General features: G+C 50.1%; 1 long non-coding RNA gene across 2 annotated transcripts in view; it reads right to left on the reverse strand.

Moving 5' to 3' along the window:
* Positions 1-12,461, reverse strand: part of LOC138829815 (uncharacterized) — a 103,912-nt gene that overhangs the window by 25,537 nt on the left and 65,914 nt on the right. For both annotated transcript variants that reach the window (XR_011372743.1, XR_011372744.1), the window contains exon 3: positions 173-473. This is a non-coding gene — a long non-coding RNA (uncharacterized lncRNA). The remainder of the gene's footprint in view (positions 1-172; positions 474-12,461) is intronic.

Consider the following 12,461-nt stretch of genomic DNA (forward strand, 5'->3'; position numbering starts at 1 on the left):
GAATGCCACTTTGATTCATCAATTTTCTGAGAACGAGCTTTCAACTCATCAACACTCAGCAAACTGGCCTGGCTCCCAACATCAGACCCGAATCAACCATCAGAAAAGTGCCATGCATCCATTCCTGAAGTGTCACTTAACTTAAAACAAGCCCTGTCCTCAGTCCCCCCACCTTTTGATGCGGGGGCTTCTCGTCTGGTGGTGGGAGATCTCTGATGGAGCCCACTTGTGTCTTTCTTGCCCTAATTGAAACGATCGGACACTACTTCTGAAGGCCAGCCCTGGTTCCTGTAGCGTGGAGCTTCCGGAAGGTGCCTGTGAAGAATTTGAATGCAACGTTCTTCTCCACTTGTGCTTTTCCTTTTCTGTTTTTTTTTTCTTTTTGCCAATATCTCCGCTTTCAGCCTATACATTTCAGAGCACTTCTTGGCCATTCATCTTTCCAAGCTCCTCACTTTGAACTCGTGTCTCATCTGGGATTTAAAAAAAAAATTAAGTAAACTATGTACTTAAGACTAAATGGAAGAGTCCTGTTCTCCACCACAGATGCCTGCCTGGCCTCCTGTCACTCCCTCAGATCTTCCCGCAAGTGCTACCTGCTCGATTAGGTTTGCTCTGGGATTGAGACCCCTGATGGCCCACTAACAATCTAACATGCTGAATAGTTTCTCCTGTTTACTGTCATTTCATCTCATTAGAAATCACCCTCCCTACAGATAGAGCATCAGCTTTGAGTGAAAAAGCTAAGGGACAGGGCCTCCTGAGTTCAAACTCCAATACTGGCAATAAAAACACTGTGTAAGCTTGGCGCTGGTGGCTCACGACTGTAATCCTAGCTACTTAGGAGGCTGAGATCTGAGGATCGTGATTCAAAGCCAGCCCAGGCAGGAAAATCCGTGAGACTCATCTCCAATTAACCACCAGAAAACTAGAAAGTGGTGCTGTGGCTCAAGTGGTAGAGCACTCACCTTGTGTTGAATTGCTCAGGGACAGCATCCAAGCCCAGAGTTCAAGCCCTATGACTGACCCCCCCTCCCAAAAAAATCCCACTATGTAATAATATTATATATATATATATATAATATATATATATACAAATTAAGCATTCCTAACCTCAAAGCCAGTGATTTGAAATCTTCCAAAAATCCGAAATGATGTAATGCTACTAACTCAAAGATTTCATACCATGAAACCTTTTTTATTTTTTCTAGGCACAGAATTATTTACATCACATAAAAATGGCTTATACATAATATGAATGTGACACACCTGACACAAGTGTTGAGACAAGCCACTTCATTACATGTATGCAAATATTCCGAAATACCCAGGGAGGGAAGAAACAACATCAGGAGTCTGGAGCCCTTCTTGTCTGGTCTCAGGTACTTCAGGTGGGGAACACTCAATATGGAATATACACGAACATACTCATACGTATCAATGAGTCACAGGCCTTCTGTGTGCCCCTAACACCAGCCATTGCCAGACAGGCTGAAGCACCAGCCCTCGGCCTCCCCTCCCCGGCCTCTTCACAGTCCTCCGCACACAAGAAAAATGACCTGGACCCCTTCCCAGGCATGCCAAGAGCCCAGGCTCCAGCCCAGCCACATTGGAGGCTGTTGCTACTGTGTCAGCTGAGGCCTTTGTCCGCGACACGGTGCCTGACTCCCATTATTCACTCTGTCCTCTCCTGGGCAGCCGAGTCCACGGAGTGATTTCTCACAGGACCAGGAATAGATTGCCACACCAAGCTCTGCACAGAAGGAGGAGGCCTGGAACCTCCCTTACTAAATCAAGGCCTGTCCTCCATCCCCCAATCAACGCCTGTCCCAGGAGCTCTGCATGCCCTGCCGTTCATTCATTCATTCATTCATTCAGCAAACTTTGGGGTAGGCTTGTGGTGATGAACCAAGGAAGAGGCCTCTGTCTTCTCCCACAGGGGTTCATACACCTGTGGGAAGGTAGACACACAACAACTTCCTTATGCAGATGTTCAAACTAGATGTGGAATGGTATCGAGGCAAGAAGCAAGGGCATCAGCTAGCCCAGGCGGGCAGGCAAAAGGATTCTGGAAGGATGACCTTATGGTAGACTAGGAGCCACGTCACAAAGCCAGACTGGAAACTGTGCCAAGCAGAGCACGCAGCACAGGCAGAAGCCCTGGGGTAAAAAGGAGTTTGGTGTTTGTGAAGGTCTTTAAAGGGCATTGTGGTTAGAAAGCAAAAAAAGGGTGTGGAATGAGAAGAGAGGGAGAAGGCAGGAGGTTAGCAGGGACCAGATGGATAGAGTGGTCTGCCATTATTAAGAACATTGTTTTTCTCCAAAAGGGCCTGAGAACAGTCATCCAAGCATCATAGGGGGAAGCATCTATGGATGGATATCTTTCTTCTCTCCTCTCCTCCCATCCATCCCTATGTCTCTCTCCCTTCCCTCCTCTCCTCCATCCTCCCTTCCTCCTCTTCTTCCTCCTCTTCCCTCTTCTCCTTGTTTCTCTCCCCCTTCCTCTTCTCCTTTTCTTTTGAAAAAATTATTATTAAACAGTTGTACAAAGAGGTTACAATCCCGTAAGCCAATAAAAACAATGTATTCTGGTCAACGTACCCCTTTCTATCATTCTCTGTGATTATTCCCCCCCCATCCCCCTATCTTCTGGTTATGTGGTTCCATTCTTCTATGATGTATATTGAATATAATGGGTGTCTTGCTTCCTCCATCCGTGCATTCATTTATTTTGAATGATCTCCTGATTGGAGGGTGTGCCTTCTTGGTTGTTAGTCAGGAGAGGACCAGCCAACAGGGCCCTGCTATAATCGCTGCCATTTAAAATAATCAGGAATTACAGAGCTACAAGGACAGACACTGCACTCCGGGAATCTCTGGTCCACGAGCTGCCAGTGCTGAGGTGCTGATGGTTGGGGAGGAGAATGTCTGACTTCATTGTTCATGGTATCAAGTGATGACATGGTTCTTGTTCATCGGTACAGAATGATGAAGAGAAGAAAGCCCTCCACATGAGATCCACAAACCTGGACCTGTCATGCATGGCCCTCGGCAGGTCATCTCCTGCTCTGGGTTTTCCCAGCCTTGCACCCTCCTACCGCCAAGGCCGTACAGGCCTCATAATCTGTGTCCTGGGCCTTCCTTGTAGAGCATGAATGGGCCTTAGGGAGACCCAGGACATCTAAAGTGAACTGCATGGGTGTCCAGACACTTCTGCATTGGACAAGAAGGCTGCAGCTGTAATCAGATCCTCCAGGAACTCCATGAGGGGAAAAAACACATGCCTGTCACCCTAGCTACTCAGGAGGCTGAGATCTGAGGATCGCAGTCCAAAGCCAGCCCAGGCAGGAAAGTCTGTGAGACTCTTATCTTCAAGTAACCACCAAAAAGCCTGAAAGTGAAGCTGTGGCTCAAAGAGGTACAGCAACAGCCTTGAACGAAAAGGCAAAGGGACAGAGTACAGGTCTGCAAGCGCACGCGTGCGTGCGCACACACACACACACACACACACACACACACACACACACACACACACACACACAACACACACACACACCACCGCGAGCAGAGCTGGACACACTGGGGCCATGGGGAATGGGACAGATATGGGCGGGACCCAGGCCACAGGAAACCCAACAAGCCATGCTAAGGAACTGGCCTCCATCGTCAGAAGTGAAGACAGGGCCCTTCCATTTCTCCTTCCCAGGGGTTTCTACACAAGACAAGGCATCACACTCCAGCAAATCCAGGGACCCACCAGGGGAGAGTCACAAAGCCACTAAGGCACTTACTTAGTAAGTGGGACAAATGGGATGAAAGGTGTCCCTGTGTGTAGGTGTTTATGTCTGCATGTGTATCTTCTTGTGTGTGTGTGTGCATGTGTCCGTGTGCCTCTGTATGTCTGCACAGGTGTGTGAGCCTGTGTGTGTGTCCGCATTTTTGTGTTAGTGTTTTTATGTCTCGTGTCTATATGTATGCACATGCATGTCGGCATCTGTGTGTATGCATCTGCATATGGGTGCGTGTGTGCATGTATCTGGGCATGAGTGTATCTGTGTGTGCATCTGTGCTTATGTTTGTGCACAATGGTATGTCTATCTGTACATTGCATGTTTGTGCATTTGTGCTTGTGATTGTGCATGTGTGTGCATGTGTGTATGTTTGCATGTGTGCACGCCTGTGTGTGTGTGTGTGTGTGTGTGTGTGTGTGTGTGTGTGTGTGTGCTTATGCATTGGTCCCCAGAGCCGCTGGGGATTGGGCCAGCCCGCTGCTGCTGACATTGGAGCTGTCGGCACAATGTGGTTTGGAAGAGCTGACACAGAAGCTTCAAGGCAGAGAAGGAAGACTTGAGGGACTGGGGTCTGGTTTAGCAGGGACGGGCGGCCCGCCTCCTGTGGGGCCCTCACCTGCCTTCACCCCCACAAATCAATGGCTGATGGTTGACACACAGGCACCACGTAAAACCCTCTGTGGCTGATTCCTGGATCCCCCACTCCTGCCTACAAAACCTCCATCATCACCAAACCTTTGGGGGGTAGGGAGAGTTCTAGGGATCAAACTCGGGGCCCTGTGCATGCTAGATAGGTCCTGTACTGCCGAGTACTACCTACACCTCTAGCCCACCACCCAAAATGTAATGCTCTGGAAATTCAGAGTTCTTGGTCTATTTCTTTAGGACAGGCAGGAGAAGCTATGGAGAAAATGAAGGGGTCTCCCCAATAAAAGGCCTAGAGGCCTTGGGCCTAGTTTGAAAAGCTGCCAAGTGGAAGTGCGGGGGGAGGGGGGAGGGGAGGGAAAGGGGGGGGAAGGCTAAGGGAGGGGCTGGCAGCCATCACAGTGGCCTCCGCTCCCTCAGCTGCCATCCAGGAATAAGGACACATGGATGGCCCCCGCCTTCCCGGGCTGCCGTTCAAGTTCACGGAATTCACCTGTGCACAGGCCTATGTGAATGACGGGCACACACACACAACTCTAGATAAACACCACCTTCTATTCTGAACGTTACTCAGGAGAAATGGTTCCTCCCCGGTCCTACAAAAACTGCACCTTTGTAGAAGACAAGGTGAGAAAGAAAAGGGGGAGAGGGGGAGAGAAGAAGAAGGCAAGAAAATAAGACGTTACATATCTACCCACTAATGGTGTGAGGCGGGAGAAGAGAGAATCAATTTTTATGACACATTAATATAAATATTTTATCATATTAGAACTAGCTTGAGGTATTACAGATCTTTTCTCGGCTGTAAGGCACTTTTTCTCCCCCAGCAGTACTGGGAATTGTACTCAGGGCCTCACATTTGTTACGCAGGCACTCTACCACCCGAGACACATCCCTAACCCCTTTTAGCCTTGGTTTTGTTGGTGGTGGTAGTGATGGTTGTGGGGCTTGAACTCTGGGCCTGGGTGCTCTTCAGCTAAAGTCGAGTGCTTTACCACTTGAGCCACAGCGCCACTTCATTTTCTGGTGGTTAACTGGAAATAAGAGTCACTCAGACTTCCCTGCCCAGGCTGGCTTTGAAATGTGATCCTCAGATCTCAGCCCCCTGAGTAGCTAGAATGATAAGCATGAGCCCTAGGCACCAAGCTAGCCTTGATTATTTTTGAGATAGAGCCTCACTTTTTGCCCAGGCTGCCTCGAACTGTGATCCTCCTATTTGTGCTTCTCTATGTTATTGGGAATAACAGGGACCTGCCACCACACTTGGCCATGTGCTTCCCCAATAGCTGGGATTACAGGTGTGAGCCACCAGATCCAGCTATGGATTGAGATCCCCTCTCAAGAACTTTTATGCCCAAGCTGGCCTCGAACTACAAGCCACTTATCTCCACCTCCCCAGCAGCTAAGGTTACAGCCGTGAGTCACCATACCTAGACTTCTTCTTTTCTAAATTAGTTGTGTCATGTTTCACTCACAAGAGAAAAAAGGGGAGAAGGGAGTAAGTCACTCATGAGTGGGTGGATGAAGAGAAGGAGAGACGGAGGAAAGGAGGGGATTCGTGCAGAAGCCTGCCCTTCCTCTGTAGAGGCCAGTGCACCCCTTCCTCATCTGGGCAGTGTTTCCTGGCTATTTGCCGCTATAAGTGCTTCTGTTAGCTGCTAACGGAAGCTCCATCGTACAGCTAGGACAAGTCTGAAGCTGGAGAAGTGAGACAACTTCCCACTGCCCCTCCACATGCACCATGTCTCCCCCAGCTACAGGCGGTAGAGTCCCCCACGTCCCTGCCTGCATCCCACACGCTGCAGAGGCTGAGAGGACAAAGCCGCTGTGATCTCACAGGAAGCCCCAGATCACAACCGTCCTGAAGCTCCAATCCAGCTTTCCTTGATTTCTCTGCTGCTATCACAAAATGCCCGAAGCTAGGTCATTTACAGAGAAAAGAGGTTGATGGGGCTCACCATCCTGGAGGTTGCCTTCTTCCTCTGCTAAAGCCATTGGATGCCAGCATTTTTCCCTCCCTGCCCCCATCCACTCCTCTCTCCTCCCCCAGGCCCACATTTGAATTCCATCAGCACAGGAGCTGGGGGTGGAGGTGGAGTGGAAAGGCTAAATCTCCAGCACAGGGAGTCTAGAGCCAAGGTGGCTCCCCACCCTGGCGTCCCCCACACAGTGTCCCTTAGGGACCAGGTGCTCCATGGGTGGTGGTAACCACACACTCGTGCGAGTCTCCCATCAACACAAGTCCCGCAAAACAAAACGTCTTACCTGTTCCAGGAGGAAAGCATGGGTGGATCTCCTCCCTCCCTGCTGGTCTGAATATCCCAGAAGGAGATTGAGACCATGGGCAGAGAGCTGAGGGCTGGGCTGGTGGAAAGCAGGTGGGGACAGCGCTGGGGGACGGGCAGTTATGAACTTCAAAGAGAACAGAAGACTTGGCAAGAGGAAGTCACTGAGCCGACTCCAGGTCCCCACCACCTGCACCACTGCCAGTCCCAGAATGCAAAGCTGAGTCTTGTCTGGTAGAAATGACAGAGGATCTGGGGGGGGGGGGGCTGGAGAGGGAGGGTAGCTGCAGGGGGAGGACAGAGAACTCACCAAGAGGAAGTGTAGAAGAATTATGATATTCCCAAGAAAAGTCAGGCAACCCAGAGAGACACAGGTAAATAAATAATCCACAAACACACAGCCATGGTTACCTCTCAGAAGAGGACAGAAGCCAGGTACCCACGCCAGTCGCTCACACCTGTCATCCCAGCTACTCAGGAGGCTGAGATCTGAGGATCCTGGTTCAAAGCCTGCCCAGACAGGAAAGTCCACGAGACTCCTTATCTCCAATTAATCACCAGAAAACTGGAAGTGGTGCTGTGGCTCAAGTGGTAGAGCACTCGCCTTGAGCTGAAGAGCTCAGGGACAGCGCCCAGGTCCAGAGTTCAAGCCCCATGACCAATAAAAAAAAAAAAAAAAGAAGGAGAAAAGAAAAGAAAACATGAATGATGACAACGTGAGCTTGGATGATGCTGACAGCCTGGGAAACAGCGAAGAGGATGAGGATCCTGCAGGCCGAGCCCTGGCCTCCACGCGCTCTGTGGAAGGGAAGCTGGTCTCAGGGAGTCATGACAGTGAGCCGCGAGTTTCCGAGTTCCCTCATGGAGACAGCTGTCACTGCAAAGCAGGGCTGACCCTGCAGACCTACAAACCACCACTCCCTGAGCCAGGGGGCTGGGCCACGGAGAAGAGCTCCACCATCCAGGGGAGCCCTGCAAGGCACCTCAGCAGACATGAAAGAACTGGAGGACCCCGAGAACTGAGGCTTTCTACCTGCACCAGGTACTGAATCGCATCAAAGCAAGAGCACAGGCTTCACCTCTGCCAGCCCATCTGTATTCAGGAGGCAGGGATCGGGAGGATCACAGTTTGAGGTCCAGTGGGTCAAACAAAACATAAACAATAAAAGTTAGGGGGACGTCATCTCAACAATAAGCCAAGTGTCAGGGAAACGTATATTCACATACAGCAGTAGTCCAGGAACGGTCAGCTCCCTTCTGCCTGCCTTCCATCACTGATCCACTTCCAGGAGGACTTAGGTGGCTGAACTCTGATCTCGTGCACCTCATGCAATGTTTTCAGATTTCATCCACAGCAAGGTGGTTGGCCCCGCGTCTTCCCCGCTCCCCCTCTTCTGGGCAGAAGGCCACGGTGAACGCAGCATGTTTTCATCCTCTGCACGTTGGATCTCAGCCCTGGTGTTATCTCTGCATTTTGGCTCCATGACTGATATCACCGTAAAGGCTTTTATACAGACATATGTTTCCAATTCTCCTGGGGAGGTGTCTAGCAGTTGCCGGGCTTGCTTATCACGCGGAGTTTTTATTTCTCCTTATTTTAGAAGCCCCTTTAGATTTATTTAGACATCAATTCTTATCATATAGCCTATCACTCGGCACCAACATTGAAAAAAAAGATAGGAGTAAAGAATACACGGGCGAAGGTATTCCAAAAGCATCTGCAATGCGAGAGTGGACACAATCTCTGAGTTACTCTTTTCAGCCTTGGCATGGTCATTTTCAAAAAATGTCTTTATTGTTTCTGTAAAACAGATGTACAGAGAAGTTATAGTTACATAAGTCAGGTGAAGAGTGCATTTCTTTTTTTTCTCTTCTGTCCTGGGGATTGAGCTTTTCCACTTGTCCCTGAGCTTTTCCACTCAAGGCTAGCACTCTACCACTTTGAGCCACAGCACCACTTCGGGTTTTTCTGGTGGTTCATTGGAGATAAGAGTCTCAAGAACTTTCCTGCCCAGGGTTGGCTTTGAACCACGATCCTCAGATCTCAGCCTCCTGAGTAGCTAGGATGACAGGCCTGAGCCACCAGCGCCCAGCAAAAGTACATTTCCTTTTGGACAGTGTCACCCTCTTCCCTCACTCTCTCCCAATTTCCCCTTCCCATCCCCATCCATAAGTTGTATATTACCGTTTTCAACATAATGTCCAGTGAGTGCCACAGCTGAGTTTGTTCACAGTTTGTCCCTCCATTCCTGTGCCTTCCTTTGCCCCCCCCCAAAGACAGATAAACAAACAAGACAAAAGGAAAAGAAAATAAAAATGGCAACAAAGGAAAAGAAAAACCTCTTGTGTTGACATCGTCATTTTTAAAACCATAGTCATGGCTGTTGATGTACTGCAGGACATTGTCCTCCATGGCTTCAGGGGCCCCAGGGACAGAAGAAATCTCAAATGAGCCAGGCACCGGTGGCTCACGCCTGTAATCCTAGCTACTCAGGAGGCTGAGATCCAAGGATCTCAGTTGAAAGTCAGCACCAGGCAGGAAACACCGTGAGACTCCTATCTCCAATAAACAATTCAAGAAGAGCTGGAAGTAGAGCTGTGGCTGAGTGGTCGAGTGCTCACCTTGAGCCACAGAAGCTCAAGGACAGAGGAGGGCCAGAGTTCAAGCCTCAGGGCTGGAAAAAAAAAAAAAAAAGGAAGTCTCAGATGTAGAACCACCATCCTTCATCTGCCAAGATAAAGTGATTTTATACCTCGATCGATTATGAGACACACCCTAATTTCAAACTCGTTTATATGTGGAACCAAAAAACAAAAAAAAAAAAGACATGCATCTTTAAACTTGTGAGCTAGAATTACTTCCTGCTTGTCTCTCACTTAATAACTTTGTTCACCTTCATATCCATTCAGGAGCTTAGTTCACAAAAATGTATGTAACAGCGGGGGGGGGGGGGGGCGGGTGGGTGGCATGGTGGCGCAGGACTGTAATCCCAGCCATTTGGGAGGCAGAGATAGGAGAATCGCAATCTGAGACTGGCTTGGACAGAAAAAAAAAAAAAAGGCACGAGACCGTATCTGAGAAAAATAAACTGAAGCAAAAAAGGGCTGGAGATGCAGCTTACGTGCATTTGCCCAGCAAACACCAGGTCCTGAGTTCAACCCTCAGTTCTTTGCCCCAGACCAAAAAAAAAGCTATTTGACAGCTAGACCACACATAATATACTGTTTGTTCTTTTCATTTAGAGGCAGGGTCTGGGGCTGGTACTAGAGGTGTGCATTACCCCACTATGTACTACCATGAAATGCGGTCTTAACTAGAAATACATTGACCAAATGAACAACTGTTGATGTGCAAGGCAATGGAATTTGCTTGCCCCCTCGCAAGGGAAACGCCTTATGTCATCTTACCCATGAGGCGTGCATCTGGCTCAGAGTAGGTGACGTTTAAACATTTGTGGGACCAGAGAATTAAAAAAAAAAAAGTGAGAGCTGAAAGAGTTGTGGGAGCCGCTAAGTCTCACGGCACGTGGTTCTTGGAGCCGGAGACGGGGCTGGGCCTTTCCTCTCCCACCCAGGCCATCCTGTAAGGTCAGCGGGGAAATCGAGGCACGAGAAGAGAGGGAGTGAACGGATGGAAGAACACAGCTGTGAACGAAGGTCAGCCTCCATTCCCAGTGGATGAACCTGGCTGGGGCACCTCTGAACTTCATTCCCATAACAACAAAATGGGGTAACAGGTGCTTGGCTGGTGACTGCCTTGCAGATACCCCAAAATGCCCACGGGGGAGTCTGGGCAGCTCCATCCTCCCAGGTGAATTGCAGAAGCCCCCCCTCCCCCGCCCCGCCACCATGCCAGCCTGGCACGCAGGCAGACAGAAGGGGCTCTGCCCATCCCATCCCTGATGAATAAATCATTGCAGGCGGTGGTCGGGCCCCGCCCCCCCCACCCTGCACCCACAAGGATCTGAATTATATATAACAAGCCGGCAAAAGCAATTTATCCCCAGCACGCGCAAGCCATCAAAAGGAGGTTTTTCAGGCACCCAAGACAATTTTCAGATATTACAGTTTTTATCAAAGCAATAAGGCCCCACCGAAGATTCTCCCCCCACGCCACCCCCCACTCTCGCCCGCCCGGCTGGATCCCAGGTTTGCCTTCATCAGGTTTATTTATCATCAAAGGAGAGCACTCAATCAGTCTCCCCCTTAGTTCCGCCGCTCCTCCATGTCCCCGCCCCCGTGCACCCCAGTAACGCAGCTGCTCCTCCAGGAAGTTGGGTGAGCCGCCAGAGCAGCCACAAATCCTACAGGACCAATACTGAAGGCCGGGGTGGAAATGAGCCTCTCCTGACAGGTGGGGAAACTGAGGCACAGAATAACTTGTCCAGCTGTCCAAGGTCACACACACGGAGGAAGAAACAGGAATGGCAGCCTGCTTAGGCGAGGAAGGCATCTAATGAACACCTACCCACCAAGAGCCAGCACTCAGGAGACCACCCTCTGTCTGCGATTGTCTGCCTCTTCTCCATCCATGCTTTCTGTTTGCCTGTTTTTGTTTGATCCCCCTATCTGCAATGCCTGACTAGAGGAGGCTACAGGCCTGTGCCACCATGCCTGGCCTTCATTGAGTCTCTGACAGCCGGTGTCGATCCTGAGCACCTGCTGAGGATGTTCTACCCAGATGAACAACGCACCCTAGCCACCGGGCGCCAGCATCCCCCATACATCCCACAGAGTTACAGTGTGGGAAGGAAGGAAGGGAGGAAGGAAGGAAGGAAAGAAGGGAGGGAGGGAGGGAGGGAGGAAGGAAGGAAGGAAGGAAGGAAGGAAGGAAGGAAGGAAGGAAGGAAGGAAGGAAGGAAGGAAGGAAGGGACGGAGGGACGGACGGAGGGAGGGAGGGAGGGAGGGAGAGAAAGCAAAGCCTTTTTCTAAACTTAACTTTGCCACTGGAACAAGAAATAGGCCCAAGTGAGACTTTCTGTCCATGCAGAGATTTTCCTTCCAGTTCTCTCCATGGTGTGTGGGGGGTGGAGTAACCAGTTTTCTTTAAGTATCCTAACGCATGCAATGGCATGACAAACCCGTCTTCCAGCCGGAAGCCACCTTGAAGGTGACTCTGCATTGCTCTCTGCTTTGATCCATAATGTATTGACTTCACGATTTGACTGTCTTCGTTCCCTGTGTTTTCTACGAGGTTGAGGAAACACCACTGTACCCACCTAGATCTGGGGGCGACCTTCATGAAGATGACAACCCTGCCCCCATGTGCATGAGAGAATCAGAGAGGGTCAGGGGAGATGACAGGGCTGCCGGAGCATCTTTGGGTGGCTAACGGGGGTGATGATCGTTATCATCACCAAATACAGGTGTTGGGTATGTTGTGGCTCTTTTGGTAACAAGCAACATCAAATGCAGCTCAAATCAGCTGGAGCAAAGACAGAAATGTTACCAGGAAGTCTGAGGCAGCTGGTTGCAGGCACGGTGGGATCCAGCGGCGCAAGGATCTCTTTTCCCACCCCTTCCCACTTCTGACCTCAGGGTTGCCTTGCTTCTTACCAGGATAGCTGCCAAGACCCTCAGCTGCACAACCTGCTAGATTTGTCTTCCCTAGCAGCGCAAACAATACTCTTTCACCTAGTGGGTTGTGGCCCAAGATAGGTGATGTACCTATTCTGTCACTCATCGTTAACAGCCAAGGGCATATGTCCGGGCCGATTGGCCAGGCAACACAATCACCCT

Source organism: Dipodomys merriami, unplaced genomic scaffold (genome assembly GCF_024711535.1).
Source record: "Dipodomys merriami isolate MVZ:Mamm:240054 unplaced genomic scaffold, mDipMer1.0.p SCAF_177, whole genome shotgun sequence".
NCBI lineage: Eukaryota > Metazoa > Chordata > Mammalia > Rodentia > Heteromyidae > Dipodomys > Dipodomys merriami.